The following is a 22,773-nucleotide window of genomic DNA, read 5'->3' as shown; positions in this document are numbered from 1 at the left end:
CATTTGTTGCTTACAGGGATCAATTGGACAGCCTCTGGAACTGGCGCCATAAGCCACCTCCTGTTCTGCCTTGTCCTTGATACAGCCATGGGCCCACATACACTCAGAGGTACAGAGTTGTTCTCATGTCTATGGGTCTATTGTGATGTTCTCAGGCTTGCATCACCCAGCCATTGTGATGGGGAGGGGGTTGGTGTCATGTTGCAAGCACCCTGGAACATGAATCTTTAAATATAATTGGCATTAAACCAACCCCTTTAGGACCAGATCAATACAGCAGCAAGGAATGCTTATTCACTGTTGTTTGCCTCTTCATTTCATACCACCCGATATCTAAATGGTGTTTTGACTTTCTGCCCTCTGACATAAGGACATTTGGTATGGCAAACCTTTGACTGGAGGTCCTAATCAATGGTTTGATTGACTCTCCCTTTGCGCTTGCTTCAGCAACACATGTACTAATATTGGAATGATAATGGGAAAATTAAATTGGCCCCTGCTCTAAAGGATGGCACGCACATTCGTAAAGCATTCACTATTTTTGGCACATGACAGGACAGAAACTTTCTTAATTTGCAAGGCTTTATTTTTTTAATACATCTTTTTTAATGAAGATTGAAATTGTATGTTCATACATATTACACGACAACACAATACATTTTGAGCCAAATTCAACACTAATGCCACAGGCGCCTTTTACTTGTGAGTCCTATTGACTGAATGAACAGCCCTGTCGCCTTCAATTTCTTGGCTTGCACTTTTAGAAGTGGCACGCGTCTTTTGATTTTTTTTATCCTATTTTACCAAACTCAGTATTATCACTTTCCCCCTTGTTGTGCACTCCAGCGTAAACTGCTTTAAGGTGCTATTTGCAAACATCGCTCTGAACTACAGCTTTACTTGCTTCTAGGCCTTAATCTTTAATTGGAGCGGAGCGTTGTACTCCGGATTTGGCTGCTTTTAGTTTGAAAGTTACAGAAATCAAAAAAGAAATCAACAAACAGTTTCATTGTGAAATACCATTGTCACAATGTGCTGCAGTGCATGAAAACTTAAAATGAATGGTAGGGAGAGGAAGAGGAAGAGTGAGAGGGAAAGGGAGGTTTGTGGGGGGGAGAAAGAGTGAGGGCGGGAAGGAGGGAGGGTAGGAGGGAGGGGGAGTGAGAGAGACTGAGAGAGAGAAAACAAAGAAAATATGATATTTGGGGGCTATGTGTTTGCATGGAAAAGATTTTAGGCTTTAAATCAAGTGGAAAGGGGCTCATTGGCTGGTATCTCAGCCTGTTGATGCTTTGTTGAGTTGCTTGGAACATGCAAGGAAGAAGACCTGAAGCACTCCCGACCAGGTTGCATGTCTCTACGTTACTGAAATCCCACAGACCTCCTCCCTGTGCCACAACGTTCTGGGCACTGAGCTCTGCAGTTGTTCCCCACAAGTCGCCAAGCGCCCCAGATTTACTTTCTCAGATTGGCTAGTTACTGCTACCCTAACTCGACCACTATATTTTCCCCAGATACTTGCTATTGTGGAGTAAGCAGGGCTAAGACAGAGGGAGAGGGGGTGTGCCTATGCAAATCATCTGCCAGGATCATCCCTGGGACGTCATTCCATCTCACCAGCTGACACCTGGGCAGCAGCAGGTAATTTGGAGAACAGAAATATTCGGACAGGCCACAAAGCAAAGACTGGGCCGTTGATTGAGGATCCCTTTAGCCATGTCTCCCTAAGTTACCGAGGTCCAGAAAAACTCCACCCTCAGCTCTCATAGAGAGGTCCTTGGCCGATCGTGGCCGATCAGGGCAGTGAAGGGTCAGGGGTGACTGCACACTGCCTCACCTTTTCACTGCTTTCTACAGCGGTAATGCTTTTGCAGAAGCGGCCTGTACAAGTGATTTTGTTCTGCGCTGTGGGAAAGTGACATTTATCCACTGACATTAACCAAACTACTTGCGCTGTTCAACGCACATACATGCAGAGAAATAATGTTATGTTTTTTGGGGAAGGTCTAGAGTGTCCTGCTGATTATTTATTAAGCTGTACTCTACTCTTGCTTTTACATAGAGTCTTCGCAGCCCAGGAATGTTTAAGGCATACTGTATGTCCCTCCCTTACAATGAAAACTCTGTTGAAAACACAGAGGTACATAGGAATGGATCTGTTAAGAAATGAAACAAAAAGCCTGGAAAAATGTCGAAACGGGTAGGATTTGGACTTACAATTAACGGACTCACAGTCAGATGTGCTATCCCTTGATCCACTGACTCCCTTTCCTTTGTGTAATCCTTTTGCTCTCACTAGGGTTTTCCAAAGTGGCTTTCATATAAAAGATCCTAGACCAGCATTTTGTGGCGCACATGCCTCATATCCCATTGCTCTTGATAAACTCACATCATCTCCCACCAATACAAGCTGTAAAAGATTTTCAGGGTTTAGCCAAGCAAACTAGACGTGGGTCGAAGGTTGAGCAATCCTTAAATCAGCAGCAAAGTTAACATTGAAATTAGCCTCAGAATCTCTTAAAGGATGGTCCAACATCTGATGCTTGCAGCGCGCGATGGGGCAGCCTGGGTGCTGACACCTTAAACCATCTCCTGTTGTTGCCTTGTCCTTGATCCAGCCATGGGCCCACATACACTCAGAGGTACAGAGTGTTTCTCATGTCTATGCGTCTGCTGCGATGCTCTCACGCGTGCCTCACCCAGCCATCGTGATGGGGAGGGGGTGTCAATTTGCAAGCATCCTGGAGCATGAATCTTTTTATCTTTAAATATAATTGGCATTAAACCAAACCATTTAGGACCAGATCAGTACAGCAGCAAAGAATGCTGGTGTATTGCTGTTTGCCTCTTAATTTCATACCATCCAACATCTAAATTGTGTTTGGTCAAACGTTTGCCATATCAAATGTCCTTATGTCAAAGGGCAGAAAGTCCAGAGGTCCTAATCAATGGTTTGGTTGGCTCTCCCTTTGCGCTTGCCTTAAGGCGTCAGCACCAGAGGCTGCCCGATTGCGCCCTGCAAGCAATCAATGTTGGCCCATCCTTTAAGAGATTCTGAGGCTGATTTCAATGTTATTTTTGCTGCTGATTTAAGGATTGCTCAACCTTTGACCCACGTCTAGTTTTCTTGGCTATGCACTTGACATCTTTTACAGCTTGTATTGGTGGGAGATGATGTGAGTTTATCGGGAGCAACGGGATATGAGGCATGTGGGCCATAAAAAACAGGTCTTGGATTTTTTTTTATAAGAAAGCCTCTTTAAGTAAGGAACTTTGGAAAACCCTGCTGAGAGCAAAAGGATTACACAAAAGGTAAGGGGGTCAGTGGGTCAAGGGATGGCACATCTGACGGTGAGTCAATTTATTGTAATCCAAATTCTACCTGTTTCAACATTTTTCCAGGTGTTTGTTTAATTTCTTAACAGATCCATTCCTATGTGCCTCAGCAACACATGTACTAATATTGGAATGATAATGGGAAAATGGAATTGGTTCCTGCTCTAAAGGATAACACGCACATTTTTAAAGCATTCACTATTGTTGGCACATGACAGGACAGAAACTTTCTTAATTTGCAAGTCTTTATTTTTTAATACATCTTTTTTAATGAAGATTGAAATTGTATGTTCATGCATATTACACGACAACACAATACATTTTGCGCCAAATTCAACACTAATGCCTCTGAAGCCTTTTACTTGTGAGTCCTATTGACTGAATAAACAGCCCCGTCCCCTTCAATTTCTTGACTTGTACTTTTAGAAGTGGCACGCTTCTTTTGTTTTTTTATCCCATTCTACCAAACTCAGTATTATCTCTTTCCCCCTTGTTGTGCACTCCAGCGTAAACTGCTTCAAGGTGCTATTTGCAAACATCTCTCTGAACTACAGCTTTACTTGCTTCTAGGCCTTAATCTTTAATTGGAACTGAGCATTGTATTCCGAATTTGGCTGCTTTTAGTTGGTTGATTTCTTTTTTGATTTCTGTAACTTTCAAACAGTTTCATTGTGAAATACCATTGTCACAATGTGCTGCAGTGCATGAAAACTTAAAATGAATGGAAGGGAGAAGAGGAAGAGTGAGAGGGAGCGGGGCGGGGGAAAAAGAGAGAGGGCAGGAGGGAGGGAGGGAGGTAGAGAGAGATAAAGAGAGAGAAAACAAAGAAAATATGGTATTTGGGGACTATGTGTTTGCATGGAAAAGATTTTAGGCTTTAAATCAAGTGGAAAGTGGCTCTGTGGCTGGTATCTCAGTCTGTTGATGCTTTGTTGAGTTGCTTGGAGCATGCAAGGAAGGAGACCTGAAGCACTCCCAACCAGGTTGCATGTCTCCAAGTTACTGATATCCCACAGACCTCCTCCCTGTGCCACAAAGTTCTGGGCACGGAGCTCTGCAGTTGTTCCCCACAAGTCGCGAAGCGCCCCAGATTTACTTTCTCAGAGTGGCTAGTTACTGATACCCCACCTCGACCACTGTATTTTCCCTAGATACTTGCTACTGTGGAGTAAGCAGGGCTAAGAGAGAGGGAGAGGGGATGTGCCTATGCAAATCACCTGCCAGGATCCTGCCTGGTAGGTCATTCCATCTCACCAGCTGACGCCTGGGCTGCGGCAGGTAATTTGGAGAACAGACATATACGGGCAGGCCACAAAGCAAATGCTGGGCTGTTGATTGAGGATCCCTTTAGCCATGTCTCCCTAAGTTACCGAGCTCCAGAAAAATTCCACCCTTAGCTCTCATAGAGAGGTCCTTGGCCGATCGTGGCCGATCAGGGCAGTGAAGGGTCGGGGGTGACTGTACACTGCCTCACCTTTTCACTGCTTTCTACACTGGTAATGCTTTTGCAGAAGTGGCCTGTACAAGTGATTCTGTTCTGCGCTGTGTGAAAGTGACATTTAACCACTGACATTAACCAAACTACTTGCGCTGCTCAACTCACATACATGCAGAGAAATCATTTTATGTTTTTTGGGGAAGGTATAGAGGGTCCTGCTGATGATTTATTAAGCTGTCTGCTACTCTTTCTTTTACATAGAGTCTTCGCAGCCCAGGAATGTTTAAGGCATACGGTATGTCCCTCGCTTACAATGAAAACAGAGGTACATAGGAATGGGTCTGTTAAGAGATTAAACAAAAAGCCTGGGAAATGTCGAAACTGGTAGTATTTGGACTTACAATAAACGGACTCACAGTCAAATGTGCTATCGGTTGACCCACTGACCCCCTTACCTTTTGTGTAATACTTTTGCTCTCAGTAGGGTTGTCCAAACTTCCCTTCTTAAAGCGGCTTTCTTATAAAAAATCCTAGAACTGCTTTTTGTGGCACACATGCCTCATATCCCGTTGCTCTTGATAAACTCACATCATCTCCCACCAGTACAAGCTGTAAAAGATTTCCAGGGCTTATCCAAGCAAACTAGATTTGGGTCGAAGGTTGACCAATCCTAAAATCAGCAGCAAAGTTAACATTGAAATCAGCCTCAGAATCTCTTAAAGGATGGTCCAACATTTGTTGCTTACAGGGATCAATTGGACAGCCTCTGGAACTGGCGCCATAAGCCACCTCCTGTTCTGCCTTGTCCTTGATACAGCCATGGGCCCACATACACTCAGAGGTACAGAGTTGTTCTCATGTCTATGGGTCTATTGTGATGTTCTCAGGCTTGCATCACCCAGCCATTGTGATGGGGAGGGGGTTGGTGTCATGTTGCAAGCACCCTGGAACATGAATCTTTAAATATAATTGGCATTAAACCAACCCCTTTAGGACCAGATCAATACAGCAGCAAGGAATGCTTATTCACTGTTGTTTGCCTCTTCATTTCATACCACCCGATATCTAAATGGTGTTTTGACTTTCTGCCCTCTGACATAAGGACATTTGGTATGGCAAACCTTTGACTGGAGGTCCTAATCAATGGTTTGATTGACTCTCCCTTTGCGCTTGCTTCAGCAACACATGTACTAATATTGGAATGATAATGGGAAAATTAAATTGGCCCCTGCTCTAAAGGATGGCACGCACATTCGTAAAGCATTCACTATTTTTGGCACATGACAGGACAGAAACTTTCTTAATTTGCAAGGCTTTATTTTTTTAATACATCTTTTTTAATGAAGATTGAAATTGTATGTTCATACATATTACACGACAACACAATACATTTTGAGCCAAATTCAACACTAATGCCACAGGCGCCTTTTACTTGTGAGTCCTATTGACTGAATGAACAGCCCTGTCGCCTTCAATTTCTTGGCTTGCACTTTTAGAAGTGGCACGCGTCTTTTGATTTTTTTTATCCTATTTTACCAAACTCAGTATTATCACTTTCCCCCTTGTTGTGCACTCCAGCGTAAACTGCTTTAAGGTGCTATTTGCAAACATCGCTCTGAACTACAGCTTTACTTGCTTCTAGGCCTTAATCTTTAATTGGAGCGGAGCGTTGTACTCCGGATTTGGCTGCTTTTAGTTTGAAAGTTACAGAAATCAAAAAAGAAATCAACAAACAGTTTCATTGTGAAATACCATTGTCACAATGTGCTGCAGTGCATGAAAACTTAAAATGAATGGTAGGGAGAGGAAGAGGAAGAGTGAGAGGGAAAGGGAGGTTTGTGGGGGGGAGAAAGAGTGAGGGCGGGAAGGAGGGAGGGTAGGAGGGAGGGGGAGTGAGAGAGACTGAGAGAGAGAAAACAAAGAAAATATGATATTTGGGGGCTATGTGTTTGCATGGAAAAGATTTTAGGCTTTAAATCAAGTGGAAAGGGGCTCATTGGCTGGTATCTCAGCCTGTTGATGCTTTGTTGAGTTGCTTGGAACATGCAAGGAAGAAGACCTGAAGCACTCCCGACCAGGTTGCATGTCTCTACGTTACTGAAATCCCACAGACCTCCTCCCTGTGCCACAACGTTCTGGGCACTGAGCTCTGCAGTTGTTCCCCACAAGTCGCCAAGCGCCCCAGATTTACTTTCTCAGATTGGCTAGTTACTGCTACCCTAACTCGACCACTATATTTTCCCCAGATACTTGCTATTGTGGAGTAAGCAGGGCTAAGACAGAGGGAGAGGGGGTGTGCCTATGCAAATCATCTGCCAGGATCATCCCTGGGACGTCATTCCATCTCACCAGCTGACACCTGGGCAGCAGCAGGTAATTTGGAGAACAGAAATATTCGGACAGGCCACAAAGCAAAGACTGGGCCGTTGATTGAGGATCCCTTTAGCCATGTCTCCCTAAGTTACCGAGGTCCAGAAAAACTCCACCCTCAGCTCTCATAGAGAGGTCCTTGGCCGATCGTGGCCGATCAGGGCAGTGAAGGGTCAGGGGTGACTGCACACTGCCTCACCTTTTCACTGCTTTCTACAGCGGTAATGCTTTTGCAGAAGCGGCCTGTACAAGTGATTTTGTACCGCTGTGGGAAAGTGACATTTATCCACTGACATTAACCAAACTACTTGCGCTGTTCAACGCACATACATGCAGAGAAATAATGTTATGTTTTTTGGGGAAGGTCTAGAGTGTCCTGCTGATTATTTATTAAGCTGTACTCTACTCTTGCTTTTACATAGAGTCTTCGCAGCCCAGGAATGTTTAAGGCATACTGTATGTCCTTCCCTTACAATGAAAACTCTGTTGAAAACACAGAGGTACATAGGAATGGATCTGTTAAGAAATGAAACAAAAAGCCTGGAAAAATGTCGAAACGGGTAGGATTTGGACTTACAATTAACGGACTCACAGTCAGATGTGCTATCCCTTGATCCACTGACTCCCTTTCCTTTGTGTAATCCTTTTGCTCTCACTAGGGTTTTCCAAAGTGGCTTTCATATAAAAGATCCTAGACCAGCATTTTGTGGCGCACATGCCTCATATCCCATTGCTCTTGATAAACTCACATCATCTCCCACCAATACAAGCTGTAAAAGATTTTCAGGGTTTAGCCAAGCAAACTAGACGTGGGTCGAAGGTTGAGCAATCCTTAAATCAGCAGCAAAGTTAACATTGAAATTAGCCTCAGAATCTCTTAAAGGATGGTCCAACATCTGATGCTTGCAGCGCGCGATGGGGCAGCCTGGGTGCTGACACCTTAAACCATCTCCTGTTGTTGCCTTGTCCTTGATCCAGCCATGGGCCCACATACACTCAGAGGTACAGAGTGTTTCTCATGTCTATGCGTCTGCTGCGATGCTCTCACGCGTGCCTCACCCAGCCATCGTGATGGGGAGGGGGTGTCAATTTGCAAGCATCCTGGAGCATGAATCTTTTTATCTTTAAATATAATTGGCATTAAACCAAACCATTTAGGACCAGATCAGTACAGCAGCAAAGAATGCTGGTGTATTGCTGTTTGCCTCTTAATTTCATACCATCCAACATCTAAATTGTGTTTGGTCAAACGTTTGCCATATCAAATGTCCTTATGTCAAAGGGCAGAAAGTCCAGAGGTCCTAATCAATGGTTTGGTTGGCTCTCCCTTTGCGCTTGCCTTAAGGCGTCAGCACCAGAGGCTGCCCGATTGCGCCCTGCAAGCAATCAATGTTGGCCCATCCTTTAAGAGATTCTGAGGCTGATTTCAATGTTATTTTTGCTGCTGATTTAAGGATTGCTCAACCTTTGACCCACGTCTAGTTTTCTTGGCTATGCACTTGACATCTTTTACAGCTTGTATTGGTGGGAGATGATGTGAGTTTATCGGGAGCAACGGGATATGAGGCATGTGGGCCATAAAAAACAGGTCTTGGATTTTTTTTTATAAGAAAGCCTCTTTAAGTAAGGAACTTTGGAAAACCCTGCTGAGAGCAAAAGGATTACACAAAAGGTAAGGGGGTCAGTGGGTCGAGGGATGGCACATCTGACGGTGAGTCAGTTTATTGTAATCCAAATTCTACCTGTTTCAACATTTTTCCAGGTGTTTGTTTAATTTCTTAACAGATCCATTCCTATGTGCCTCAGCAACACATGTACTAATATTGGAATGATAATGGGAAAATGGAATTGGTTCCTGCTCTAAAGGATGACACGCACATTTTTAAAGCATTCACTATTGTTGACACATGACAGGACAGAAACTTTCTTAATTTGCAAGTCTTTATTTTTTAATACATCTTTTTTAATGAAGATTGAAATTGTATGTTCATGCATATTACACGACAACACAATACATTTTGCGCCAAATTCAACACTAATGCCTCTGAAGCCTTTTACTTGTGAGTCCTATTGACTGAATAAACAGCCCCGTCCCCTTCAATTTCTTGACTTGTACTTTTAGAAGTGGCACGCTTCTTTTGTTTTTTTATCCCATTCTACCAAACTCAGTATTATCTCTTTCCCCCTTGTTGTGCACTCCAGCGTAAACTGCTTCAAGGTGCTATTTGCAAACATCTCTCTGAACTACAGCTTTACTTGCTTCTAGGCCTTAATCTTTAATTGGAACTGAGCATTGTATTCCGGATTTGGCTGCTTTTAGTTGGTTGATTTCTTTTTTGATTTCTGTAACTTTCAAACAGTTTCATTGTGAAATACCATTGTCACAATGTGCTGCAGTGCATGAAAACTTAAAATGAATGGAAGGGAGAAGAGGAAGAGTGAGAGGGAGCGGGGTGGGGGAAAAAGAGAGAGGGCAGGAGGGAGGGAGGGAGGTAGAGAGAGATAAAGAGAGAGAAAACAAAGAAAATATGGTATTTGGGGACTATGTGTTTGCATGGAAAAGATTTTAGGCTTTAAATCAAGTGGAAAGTGGCTCTGTGGCTGGTATCTCAGTCTGTTGATGCTTTGTTGAGTTGCTTGGAGCATGCAAGGAAGGAGACCTGAAGCACTCCCAACCAGGTTGCATGTCTCCAAGTTACTGATATCCCACAGACCTCCTCCCTGTGCCACAAAGTTCTGGGCACGGAGCTCTGCAGTTGTTCCCCACAAGTCGCGAAGCGCCCCAGATTTACTTTCTCAGAGTGGCTAGTTACTGATACCCCACCTCGACCACTGTATTTTCCCTAGATACTTGCTACTGTGGAGTAAGCAGGGCTAAGAGAGAGGGAGAGGGGATGTGCCTATGCAAATCACCTGCCAGGATCCTGCCTGGTAGGTCATTCCATCTCACCAGCTGACGCCTGGGCTGCGGCAGGTAATTTGGAGAACAGACATATACGGGCAGGCCACAAAGCAAATGCTGGGCTGTTGATTGAGGATCCCTTTAGCCATGTCTCCCTAAGTTACCGAGCTCCAGAAAAATGCCACCCTTAGCTCTCATAGAGAGGTCCTTGGCCGATCGTGGCCGATCAGGGCAGTGAAGGGTCGGGGGTGACTGTACACTGCCTCACCTTTTCACTGCTTTCTACACTGGTAATGCTTTTGCAGAAGTGGCCTGTACAAGTGATTCTGTTCTGCGCTGTGTGAAAGTGACATTTAACCACTGACATTAACCAAACTACTTGCGCTGCTCAACTCACATACATGCAGAGAAATCATTTTATGTTTTTTGGGGAAGGTATAGAGGGTCCTGCTGATGATTTATTAAGCTGTCTGCTACTCTTTCTTTTACATAGAGTCTTCGCAGCCCAGGAATGTTTAAGGCATACGGTATGTCCCTCGCTTACAATGAAAACAGAGGTACATAGGAATGGGTCTGTTAAGAGATTAAACAAAAAGCCTGGGAAATGTCGAAACTGGTAGTATTTGGACTTACAATAAACGGACTCACAGTCAAATGTGCTATCGGTTGACCCACTGACCCCCTTACCTTTTGTGTAATACTTTTGCTCTCAGTAGGGTTGTCCAAACTTCCCTTCTTAAAGCGGCTTTCTTATAAAAAATCCTAGAACTGCTTTTTGTGGCACACATGCCTCATATCCCGTTGCTCTTGATAAACTCACATCATCTCCCACCAGTACAAGCTGTAAAAGATTTCCAGGGCTTATCCAAGCAAACTAGATTTGGGTCGAAGGTTGACCAATCCTAAAATCAGCAGCAAAGTTAACATTGAAATCAGCCTCAGAATCTCTTAAAGGATGGTCCAACATTTGTTGCTTACAGGGATCAATTGGACAGCCTCTGGAACTGGCGCCATAAGCCACCTCCTGTTCTGCCTTGTCCTTGATACAGCCATGGGCCCACATACACTCAGAGGTACAGAGTTGTTCTCATGTCTATGGGTCTATTGTGATGTTCTCAGGCTTGCATCACCCAGCCATTGTGATGGGGAGGGGGTTGGTGTCATGTTGCAAGCACCCTGGAACATGAATCTTTAAATATAATTGGCATTAAACCAACCCCTTTAGGACCAGATCAATACAGCAGCAAGGAATGCTTATTCACTGTTGTTTGCCTCTTCATTTCATACCACCCGATATCTAAATGGTGTTTTGACTTTCTGCCCTCTGACATAAGGACATTTGGTATGGCAAACCTTTGACTGGAGGTCCTAATCAATGGTTTGATTGACTCTCCCTTTGCGCTTGCTTCAGCAACACATGTACTAATATTGGAATGATAATGGGAAAATTAAATTGGCCCCTGCTCTAAAGGATGGCACGCACATTCGTAAAGCATTCACTATTTTTGGCACATGACAGGACAGAAACTTTCTTAATTTGCAAGGCTTTATTTTTTTAATACATCTTTTTTAATGAAGATTGAAATTGTATGTTCATACATATTACACGACAACACAATACATTTTGAGCCAAATTCAACACTAATGCCACAGGCGCCTTTTACTTGTGAGTCCTATTGACTGAATGAACAGCCCTGTCGCCTTCAATTTCTTGGCTTGCACTTTTAGAAGTGGCACGCGTCTTTTGATTTTTTTTATCCTATTTTACCAAACTCAGTATTATCACTTTCCCCCTTGTTGTGCACTCCAGCGTAAACTGCTTTAAGGTGCTATTTGCAAACATCGCTCTGAACTACAGCTTTACTTGCTTCTAGGCCTTAATCTTTAATTGGAGCGGAGCGTTGTACTCCGGATTTGGCTGCTTTTAGTTTGAAAGTTACAGAAATCAAAAAAGAAATCAACAAACAGTTTCATTGTGAAATACCATTGTCACAATGTGCTGCAGTGCATGAAAACTTAAAATGAATGGTAGGGAGAGGAAGAGGAAGAGTGAGAGGGAAAGGGAGGTTTGTGGGGGGGAGAAAGAGTGAGGGCGGGAAGGAGGGAGGGTAGGAGGGAGGGGGAGTGAGAGAGACTGAGAGAGAGAAAACAAAGAAAATATGATATTTGGGGGCTATGTGTTTGCATGGAAAAGATTTTAGGCTTTAAATCAAGTGGAAAGGGGCTCATTGGCTGGTATCTCAGCCTGTTGATGCTTTGTTGAGTTGCTTGGAACATGCAAGGAAGAAGACCTGAAGCACTCCCGACCAGGTTGCATGTCTCTACGTTACTGAAATCCCACAGACCTCCTCCCTGTGCCACAACGTTCTGGGCACTGAGCTCTGCAGTTGTTCCCCACAAGTCGCCAAGCGCCCCAGATTTACTTTCTCAGATTGGCTAGTTACTGCTACCCTAACTCGACCACTATATTTTCCCCAGATACTTGCTATTGTGGAGTAAGCAGGGCTAAGACAGAGGGAGAGGGGGTGTGCCTATGCAAATCATCTGCCAGGATCATCCCTGGGACGTCATTCCATCTCACCAGCTGACACCTGGGCAGCAGCAGGTAATTTGGAGAACAGAAATATTCGGACAGGCCACAAAGCAAAGACTGGGCCGTTGATTGAGGATCCCTTTAGCCATGTCTCCCTAAGTTACCGAGGTCCAGAAAAACTCCACCCTCAGCTCTCATAGAGAGGTCCTTGGCCGATCGTGGCCGATCAGGGCAGTGAAGGGTCAGGGGTGACTGCACACTGCCTCACCTTTTCACTGCTTTCTACAGCGGTAATGCTTTTGCAGAAGCGGCCTGTACAAGTGATTTTGTTCTGCGCTGTGGGAAAGTGACATTTATCCACTGACATTAACCAAACTACTTGCGCTGTTCAACGCACATACATGCAGAGAAATAATGTTATGTTTTTTGGGGAAGGTCTAGAGTGTCCTGCTGATTATTTATTAAGCTGTACTCTACTCTTGCTTTTACATAGAGTCTTCGCAGCCCAGGAATGTTTAAGGCATACTGTATGTCCCTCCCTTACAATGAAAACTCTGTTGAAAACACAGAGGTACATAGGAATGGATCTGTTAAGAAATGAAACAAAAAGCCTGGAAAAATGTCGAAACGGGTAGGATTTGGACTTACAATTAACGGACTCACAGTCAGATGTGCTATCCCTTGATCCACTGACTCCCTTTCCTTTGTGTAATCCTTTTGCTCTCACTAGGGTTTTCCAAAGTGGCTTTCATATAAAAGATCCTAGACCAGCATTTTGTGGCGCACATGCCTCATATCCCATTGCTCTTGATAAACTCACATCATCTCCCACCAATACAAGCTGTAAAAGATTTTCAGGGTTTAGCCAAGCAAACTAGACGTGGGTCGAAGGTTGAGCAATCCTTAAATCAGCAGCAAAGTTAACATTGAAATTAGCCTCAGAATCTCTTAAAGGATGGTCCAACATCTGATGCTTGCAGCGCGCGATGGGGCAGCCTGGGTGCTGACACCTTAAACCATCTCCTGTTGTTGCCTTGTCCTTGATCCAGCCATGGGCCCACATACACTCAGAGGTACAGAGTGTTTCTCATGTCTATGCGTCTGCTGCGATGCTCTCACGCGTGCCTCACCCAGCCATCGTGATGGGGAGGGGGTGTCAATTTGCAAGCATCCTGGAGCATGAATCTTTTTATCTTTAAATATAATTGGCATTAAACCAAACCATTTAGGACCAGATCAGTACAGCAGCAAAGAATGCTGGTGTATTGCTGTTTGCCTCTTAATTTCATACCATCCAACATCTAAATTGTGTTTGGTCAAACGTTTGCCATATCAAATGTCCTTATGTCAAAGGGCAGAAAGTCCAGAGGTCCTAATCAATGGTTTGGTTGGCTCTCCCTTTGCGCTTGCCTTAAGGCGTCAGCACCAGAGGCTGCCCGATTGCGCCCTGCAAGCAATCAATGTTGGCCCATCCTTTAAGAGATTCTGAGGCTGATTTCAATGTTATTTTTGCTGCTGATTTAAGGATTGCTCAACCTTTGACCCACGTCTAGTTTTCTTGGCTATGCACTTGACATCTTTTACAGCTTGTATTGGTGGGAGATGATGTGAGTTTATCGGGAGCAACGGGATATGAGGCATGTGGGCCATAAAAAACAGGTCTTGGATTTTTTTTTATAAGAAAGCCTCTTTAAGTAAGGAACTTTGGAAAACCCTGCTGAGAGCAAAAGGATTACACAAAAGGTAAGGGGGTCAGTGGGTCAAGGGATGGCACATCTGACGGTGAGTCAATTTATTGTAATCCAAATTCTACCTGTTTCAACATTTTTCCAGGTGTTTGTTTAATTTCTTAACAGATCCATTCCTATGTGCCTCAGCAACACATGTACTAATATTGGAATGATAATGGGAAAATGGAATTGGTTCCTGCTCTAAAGGATGACACGCACATTTTTAAAGCATTCACTATTGTTGACACATGACAGGACAGAAACTTTCTTAATTTGCAAGTCTTTATTTTTTAATACATCTTTTTTAATGAAGATTGAAATTGTATGTTCATGCATATTACACGACAACACAATACATTTTGCGCCAAATTCAACACTAATGCCTCTGAAGCCTTTTACTTGTGAGTCCTATTGACTGAATAAACAGCCCCGTCCCCTTCAATTTCTTGACTTGTACTTTTAGAAGTGGCACGCTTCTTTTGTTTTTTTATCCCATTCTACCAAACTCAGTATTATCTCTTTCCCCCTTGTTGTGCACTCCAGCGTAAACTGCTTCAAGGTGCTATTTGCAAACATCTCTCTGAACTACAGCTTTACTTGCTTCTAGGCCTTAATCTTTAATTGGAACTGAGCATTGTATTCCGGATTTGGCTGCTTTTAGTTGGTTGATTTCTTTTTTGATTTCTGTAACTTTCAAACAGTTTCATTGTGAAATACCATTGTCACAATGTGCTGCAGTGCATGAAAACTTAAAATGAATGGAAGGGAGAAGAGGAAGAGTGAGAGGGAGCGGGGTGGGGGAAAAAGAGAGAGGGCAGGAGGGAGGGAGGGAGGTAGAGAGAGATAAAGAGAGAGAAAACAAAGAAAATATGGTATTTGGGGACTATGTGTTTGCATGGAAAAGATTTTAGGCTTTAAATCAAGTGGAAAGTGGCTCTGTGGCTGGTATCTCAGTCTGTTGATGCTTTGTTGAGTTGCTTGGAGCATGCAAGGAAGGAGACCTGAAGCACTCCCAACCAGGTTGCATGTCTCCAAGTTACTGATATCCCACAGACCTCCTCCCTGTGCCACAAAGTTCTGGGCACGGAGCTCTGCAGTTGTTCCCCACAAGTCGCGAAGCGCCCCAGATTTACTTTCTCAGAGTGGCTAGTTACTGATACCCCACCTCGACCACTGTATTTTCCCTAGATACTTGCTACTGTGGAGTAAGCAGGGCTAAGAGAGAGGGAGAGGGGATGTGCCTATGCAAATCACCTGCCAGGATCCTGCCTGGTAGGTCATTCCATCTCACCAGCTGACGCCTGGGCTGCGGCAGGTAATTTGGAGAACAGACATATACGGGCAGGCCACAAAGCAAATGCTGGGCTGTTGATTGAGGATCCCTTTAGCCATGTCTCCCTAAGTTACCGAGCTCCAGAAAAATGCCACCCTTAGCTCTCATAGAGAGGTCCTTGGCCGATCGTGGCCGATCAGGGCAGTGAAGGGTCGGGGGTGACTGTACACTGCCTCACCTTTTCACTGCTTTCTACACTGGTAATGCTTTTGCAGAAGTGGCCTGTACAAGTGATTCTGTTCTGCGCTGTGTGAAAGTGACATTTAACCACTGACATTAACCAAACTACTTGCGCTGCTCAACTCACATACATGCAGAGAAATCATTTTATGTTTTTTGGGGAAGGTATAGAGGGTCCTGCTGATGATTTATTAAGCTGTCTGCTACTCTTTCTTTTACATAGAGTCTTCGCAGCCCAGGAATGTTTAAGGCATACGGTATGTCCCTCGCTTACAATGAAAACAGAGGTACATAGGAATGGGTCTGTTAAGAGATTAAACAAAAAGCCTGGGAAATGTCGAAACTGGTAGTATTTGGACTTACAATAAACGGACTCACAGTCAAATGTGCTATCGGTTGACCCACTGACCCCCTTACCTTTTGTGTAATACTTTTGCTCTCAGTAGGGTTGTCCAAACTTCCCTTCTTAAAGCGGCTTTCTTATAAAAAATCCTAGAACTGCTTTTTGTGGCACACATGCCTCATATCCCGTTGCTCTTGATAAACTCACATCATCTCCCACCAGTACAAGCTGTAAAAGATTTCCAGGGCTTATCCAAGCAAACTAGATTTGGGTCGAAGGTTGACCAATCCTAAAATCAGCAGCAAAGTTAACATTGAAATCAGCCTCAGAATCTCTTAAAGGATGGTCCAACATTTGTTGCTTACAGGGATCAATTGGACAGCCTCTGGAACTGGCGCCATAAGCCACCTCCTGTTCTGCCTTGTCCTTGATACAGCCATGGGCCCACATACACTCAGAGGTACAGAGTTGTTCTCATGTCTATGGGTCTATTGTGATGTTCTCAGGCTTGCATCACCCAGCCATTGTGATGGGGAGGGGGTTGGTGTCATGTTGCAAGCACCCTGGAACATGAATCTTTAAATATAATTGGCATTAAACCAACCCCTTTAGGACCAGATCAATACAGCAGCAAGGAATGCTTATTCACTGTTGTTTGCCTCTTCATTTCATACCACCCGATATCTAAATGGTGTTTTGACTTTCTGCCCTCTGACATAAGGACATTTGGTATGGCAAACCTTTGACTGGAGGTCCTAATCAATGGTTTGATTGACTCTCCCTTTGCGCTTGCTTCAGCAACACATGTACTAATATTGGAATGATAATGGGAAAATTAAATTGGCCCCTGCTCTAAAGGATGGCACGCACATTCGTAAAGCATTCACTATTTTTGGCACATGACAGGACAGAAACTTTCTTAATTTGCAAGGCTTTATTTTTTTAATACATCTTTTTTAATGAAGATTGAAATTGTATGTTCATACATATTACACGACAACACAATACATTTTGAGCCAAATTCAACACTAATGCCACAGGCGCCTTTTACTTGTGAGTCCTATTGACTGAATGAACAGCCCTGTCGCCTTCAATTTCTTGGCTTGCACTTTTAGAAGTGGCACGCGTCTTTTGATTTTTTTTATCCTATTTTACCAAACTCAGTATTATCACTTTCCCCCTTGTTGTGCACTCCAGCGTAAACTGCTTTAAGGTGCTATTTGCAAACATCGCTCTGAACTACAGCTTTACTTGCTTCTAGGCCTTAATCTTTAATTGGAGCGGAGCGTTGTACTCCGGATTTGGCTGCTTTTAGTTTGAAAGTTACAGAAATCAAAAAAGAAATCAACAAACAGTTTCATTGTGAAATACCATTGTCACAATGTGCTGCAGTGCATGAAAACTTAAAATGAATGGTAGGGAGAGGAAGAGGAAGAGTGAGAGGGAAAGGGAGGTTTGTGGGGGGGAGAAAGAGTGAGGGCGGGAAGGAGGGAGGGTAGGAGGGAGGGGGAGTGAGAGAGACTGAGAGAGAGAAAACAAAGAAAATATGATATTTGGGGGCTATGTGTTTGCATGGAAAAGATTTTAGGCTTTAAATCAAGTGGAAAGGGGCTCATTGGCTGGTATCTCAGCCTGTTGATGCTTTGTTGAGTTGCTTGGAACATGCAAGGAAGAAGACCTGAAGCACTCCCGACCAGGTTGCATGTCTCTACGTTACTGAAATCCCACAGACCTCCTCCCTGTGCCACAACGTTCTGGGCACTGAGCTCTGCAGTTGTTCCCCACAAGTCGCCAAGCGCCCCAGATTTACTTTCTCAGATTGGCTAGTTACTGCTACCCTAACTCGACCACTATATTTTCCCCAGATACTTGCTATTGTGGAGTAAGCAGGGCTAAGACAGAGGGAGAGGGGGTGTGCCTATGCAAATCATCTGCCAGGATCATCCCTGGGACGTCATTCCATCTCACCAGCTGACACCTGGGCAGCAGCAGGTAATTTGGAGAACAGAAATATTCGGACAGGCCACAAAGCAAAGACTGGGCCGTTGATTGAGGATCCCTTTAGCCATGTCTCCCTAAGTTACCGAGGTCCAGAAAAACTCCACCCTCAGCTCTCATAGAGAGGTCCTTGGCCGATCGTGGCCGATCAGGGCAGTGAAGGGTCAGGGGTGACTGCACACTGCCTCACCTTTTCACTGCTTTCTACAGCGGTAATGCTTTTGCAGAAGCGGCCTGTACAAGTGATTTTGTTCTGCGCTGTGGGAAAGTGACATTTATCCACTGACATTAACCAAACTACTTGCGCTGTTCAACGCACATACATGCAGAGAAATAATGTTATGTTTTTTGGGGAAGGTCTAGAGTGTCCTGCTGATTATTTATTAAGCTGTACTCTACTCTTGCTTTTACATAGAGTCTTCGCAGCCCAGGAATGTTTAAGGCATACTGTATGTCCCTCCCTTACAATGAAAACTCTGTTGAAAACACAGAGGTACATAGGAATGGATCTGTTAAGAAATGAAACAAAAAGCCTGGAAAAATGTCGAAACGGGTAGGATTTGGACTTACAATTAACGGACTCACAGTCAGATGTGCTATCCCTTGATCCACTGACTCCCTTTCCTTTGTGTAATCCTTTTGCTCTCACTAGGGTTTTCCAAAGTGGCTTTCATATAAAAGATCCTAGACCAGCATTTTGTGGCGCACATGCCTCATATCCCATTGCTCTTGATAAACTCACATCATCTCCCACCAATACAAGCTGTAAAAGATTTTCAGGGTTTAGCCAAGCAAACTAGACGTGGGTCGAAGGTTGAGCAATCCTTAAATCAGCAGCAAAGTTAACATTGAAATTAGCCTCAGAATCTCTTAAAGGATGGTCCAACATCTGATGCTTGCAGCGCGCGATGGGGCAGCCTGGGTGCTGACACCTTAAACCATCTCCTGTTGTTGCCTTGTCCTTGATCCAGCCATGGGCCCACATACACTCAGAGGTACAGAGTGTTTCTCATGTCTATGCGTCTGCTGCGATGCTCTCACGCGTGCCTCACCCAGCCATCGTGATGGGGAGGGGGTGTCAATTTGCAAGCATCCTGGAGCATGAATCTTTTTATCTTTAAATATAATTGGCATTAAACCAAACCATTTAGGACCAGATCAGTACAGCAGCAAAGAATGCTGGTGTATTGCTGTTTGCCTCTTAATTTCATACCATCCAACATCTAAATTGTGTTTGGTCAAACGTTTGCCATATCAAATGTCCTTATGTCAAAGGGCAGAAAGTCCAGAGGTCCTAATCAATGGTTTGGTTGGCTCTCCCTTTGCGCTTGCCTTAAGGCGTCAGCACCAGAGGCTGCCCGATTGCGCCCTGCAAGCAATCAATGTTGGCCCATCCTTTAAGAGATTCTGAGGCTGATTTCAATGTTATTTTTGCTGCTGATTTAAGGATTGCTCAACCTTTGACCCACGTCTAGTTTTCTTGGCTATGCACTTGACATCTTTTACAGCTTGTATTGGTGGGAGATGATGTGAGTTTATCGGGAGCAACGGGATATGAGGCATGTGGGCCATAAAAAACAGGTCTTGGATTTTTTTTTATAAGAAAGCCTCTTTAAGTAAGGAACTTTGGAAAACCCTGCTGAGAGCAAAAGGATTACACAAAAGGTAAGGGGGTCAGTGGGTCAAGGGATGGCACATCTGACGGTGAGTCAATTTATTGTAATCCAAATTCTACCTGTTTCAACATTTTTCCAGGTGTTTGTTTAATTTCTTAACAGATCCATTCCTATGTGCCTCAGCAACACATGTACTAATATTGGAATGATAATGGGAAAATGGAATTGGTTCCTGCTCTAAAGGATGACACGCACATTTTTAAAGCATTCACTATTGTTGGCACATGACAGGACAGAAACTTTCTTAATTTGCAAGTCTTTATTTTTTAATACATCTTTTTTAATGAAGATTGAAATTGTATGTTCATGCATATTACACGACAACACAATACATTTTGCGCCAAATTCAACACTAATGCCTCTGAAGCCTTTTACTTGTGAGTCCTATTGACTGAATAAACAGCCCCGTCCCCTTCAATTTCTTGACTTGTACTTTTAGAAGTGGCACGCTTCTTTTGTTTTTTTATCCCATTCTACCAAACTCAGTATTATCTCTTTCCCCCTTGTTGTGCACTCCAGCGTAAACTGCTTCAAGGTGCTATTTGCAAACATCTCTCTGAACTACAGCTTTACTTGCTTCTAGGCCTTAATCTTTAATTGGAACTGAGCATTGTATTCCGAATTTGGCTGCTTTTAGTTGGTTGATTTCTTTTTTGATTTCTGTAACTTTCAAACAGTTTCATTGTGAAATACCATTGTCACAATGTGCTGCAGTGCATGAAAACTTAAAATGAATGGAAGGGAGAAGAGGAAGAGTGAGAGGGAGCGGGGCGGGGGAAAAAGAGAGAGGGCAGGAGGGAGGGAGGGAGGTAGAGAGAGATAAAGAGAGAGAAAACAAAGAAAATATGGTATTTGGGGACTATGTGTTTGCATGGAAAAGATTTTAGGCTTTAAATCAAGTGGAAAGTGGCTCTGTGGCTGGTATCTCAGTCTGTTGATGCTTTGTTGAGTTGCTTGGAGCATGCAAGGAAGGAGACCTGAAGCACTCCCAACCAGGTTGCATGTCTCCAAGTTACTGATATCCCACAGACCTCCTCCCTGTGCCACAAAGTTCTGGGCACGGAGCTCTGCAGTTGTTCCCCACAAGTCGCGAAGCGCCCCAGATTTACTTTCTCAGAGTGGCTAGTTACTGATACCCCACCTCGACCACTGTATTTTCCCTAGATACTTGCTACTGTGGAGTAAGCAGGGCTAAGAGAGAGGGAGAGGGGATGTGCCTATGCAAATCACCTGCCAGGATCCTGCCTGGTAGGTCATTCCATCTCACCAGCTGACGCCTGGGCTGCGGCAGGTAATTTGGAGAACAGACATATACGGGCAGGCCACAAAGCAAATGCTGGGCTGTTGATTGAGGATCCCTTTAGCCATGTCTCCCTAAGTTACCGAGCTCCAGAAAAATTCCACCCTTAGCTCTCATAGAGAGGTCCTTGGCCGATCGTGGCCGATCAGGGCAGTGAAGGGTCGGGGGTGACTGTACACTGCCTCACCTTTTCACTGCTTTCTACACTGGTAATGCTTTTGCAGAAGTGGCCTGTACAAGTGATTCTGTTCTGCGCTGTGTGAAAGTGACATTTAACCACTGACATTAACCAAACTACTTGCGCTGCTCAACTCACATACATGCAGAGAAATCATTTTATGTTTTTTGGGGAAGGTATAGAGGGTCCTGCTGATGATTTATTAAGCTGTCTGCTACTCTTTCTTTTACATAGAGTCTTCGCAGCCCAGGAATGTTTAAGGCATACGGTATGTCCCTCGCTTACAATGAAAACAGAGGTACATAGGAATGGGTCTGTTAAGAGATTAAACAAAAAGCCTGGGAAATGTCGAAACTGGTAGTATTTGGACTTACAATAAACGGACTCACAGTCAAATGTGCTATCGGTTGACCCACTGACCCCCTTACCTTTTGTGTAATACTTTTGCTCTCAGTAGGGTTGTCCAAACTTCCCTTCTTAAAGCGGCTTTCTTATAAAAAATCCTAGAACTGCTTTTTGTGGCACACATGCCTCATATCCCGTTGCTCTTGATAAACTCACATCATCTCCCACCAGTACAAGCTGTAAAAGATTTCCAGGGCTTATCCAAGCAAACTAGATTTGGGTCGAAGGTTGACCAATCCTAAAATCAGCAGCAAAGTTAACATTGAAATCAGCCTCAGAATCTCTTAAAGGATGGTCCAACATTTGTTGCTTACAGGGATCAATTGGACAGCCTCTGGAACTGGCGCCATAAGCCACCTCCTGTTCTGCCTTGTCCTTGATACAGCCATGGGCCCACATACACTCAGAGGTACAGAGTTGTTCTCATGTCTATGGGTCTATTGTGATGTTCTCAGGCTTGCATCACCCAGCCATTGTGATGGGGAGGGGGTTGGTGTCATGTTGCAAGCACCCTGGAACATGAATCTTTAAATATAATTGGCATTAAACCAACCCCTTTAGGACCAGATCAATACAGCAGCAAGGAATGCTTATTCACTGTTGTTTGCCTCTTCATTTCATACCACCCGATATCTAAATGGTGTTTTGACTTTCTGCCCTCTGACATAAGGACATTTGGTATGGCAAACCTTTGACTGGAGGTCCTAATCAATGGTTTGATTGACTCTCCCTTTGCGCTTGCTTCAGCAACACATGTACTAATATTGGAATGATAATGGGAAAATTAAATTGGCCCCTGCTCTAAAGGATGGCACGCACATTCGTAAAGCATTCACTATTTTTGGCACATGACAGGACAGAAACTTTCTTAATTTGCAAGGCTTTATTTTTTTAATACATCTTTTTTAATGAAGATTGAAATTGTATGTTCATACATATTACACGACAACACAATACATTTTGAGCCAAATTCAACACTAATGCCACAGGCGCCTTTTACTTGTGAGTCCTATTGACTGAATGAACAGCCCTGTCGCCTTCAATTTCTTGG

The 22,773-nt window shown here is 43.9% G+C and overlaps 5 non-coding genes across 5 annotated transcripts; all 5 read left to right on the top strand.

Moving 5' to 3' along the window:
- The first annotated feature begins 436 nt into the window (after positions 1-436).
- On the top strand, positions 437-543 carry LOC138570622 (U6 spliceosomal RNA). Its single transcript, XR_011303660.1, has one exon. It is a non-coding gene; the product is annotated as a U6 spliceosomal RNA (small nuclear RNA).
- Positions 544-5,942: 5,399 nt separating this feature from the next.
- On the top strand, positions 5,943-6,049 carry LOC138570621 (U6 spliceosomal RNA). Its single transcript, XR_011303659.1, has one exon. It is a non-coding gene; the product is annotated as a U6 spliceosomal RNA (small nuclear RNA).
- A 5,397-nt stretch (positions 6,050-11,446) lies between these two features.
- LOC138570620 (U6 spliceosomal RNA) lies at positions 11,447-11,553 on the top strand. Its single transcript, XR_011303658.1, has one exon. It is a non-coding gene; the product is annotated as a U6 spliceosomal RNA (small nuclear RNA).
- A 5,399-nt stretch (positions 11,554-16,952) lies between these two features.
- Positions 16,953-17,059, top strand: LOC138570619 (U6 spliceosomal RNA). Its single transcript, XR_011303657.1, has one exon. It is a non-coding gene; the product is annotated as a U6 spliceosomal RNA (small nuclear RNA).
- Positions 17,060-22,458: 5,399 nt separating this feature from the next.
- LOC138570618 (U6 spliceosomal RNA) lies at positions 22,459-22,565 on the top strand. The gene has a single exon (XR_011303656.1). It is a non-coding gene; the product is annotated as a U6 spliceosomal RNA (small nuclear RNA).
- The last annotated feature ends 208 nt before the right edge of the window (positions 22,566-22,773 follow it).

Source organism: Ambystoma mexicanum, chromosome 2q (genome assembly GCF_040938575.1).
Source record: "Ambystoma mexicanum isolate Mex_15411 chromosome 2q, UKY_AmexF1_1, whole genome shotgun sequence".
Lineage (NCBI taxonomy): Eukaryota > Metazoa > Chordata > Amphibia > Caudata > Ambystomatidae > Ambystoma > Ambystoma mexicanum.
The sequence above is the reverse complement of the archived record's forward strand: the minus strand, read 5'-3'. Positions and strand labels throughout refer to the sequence as shown.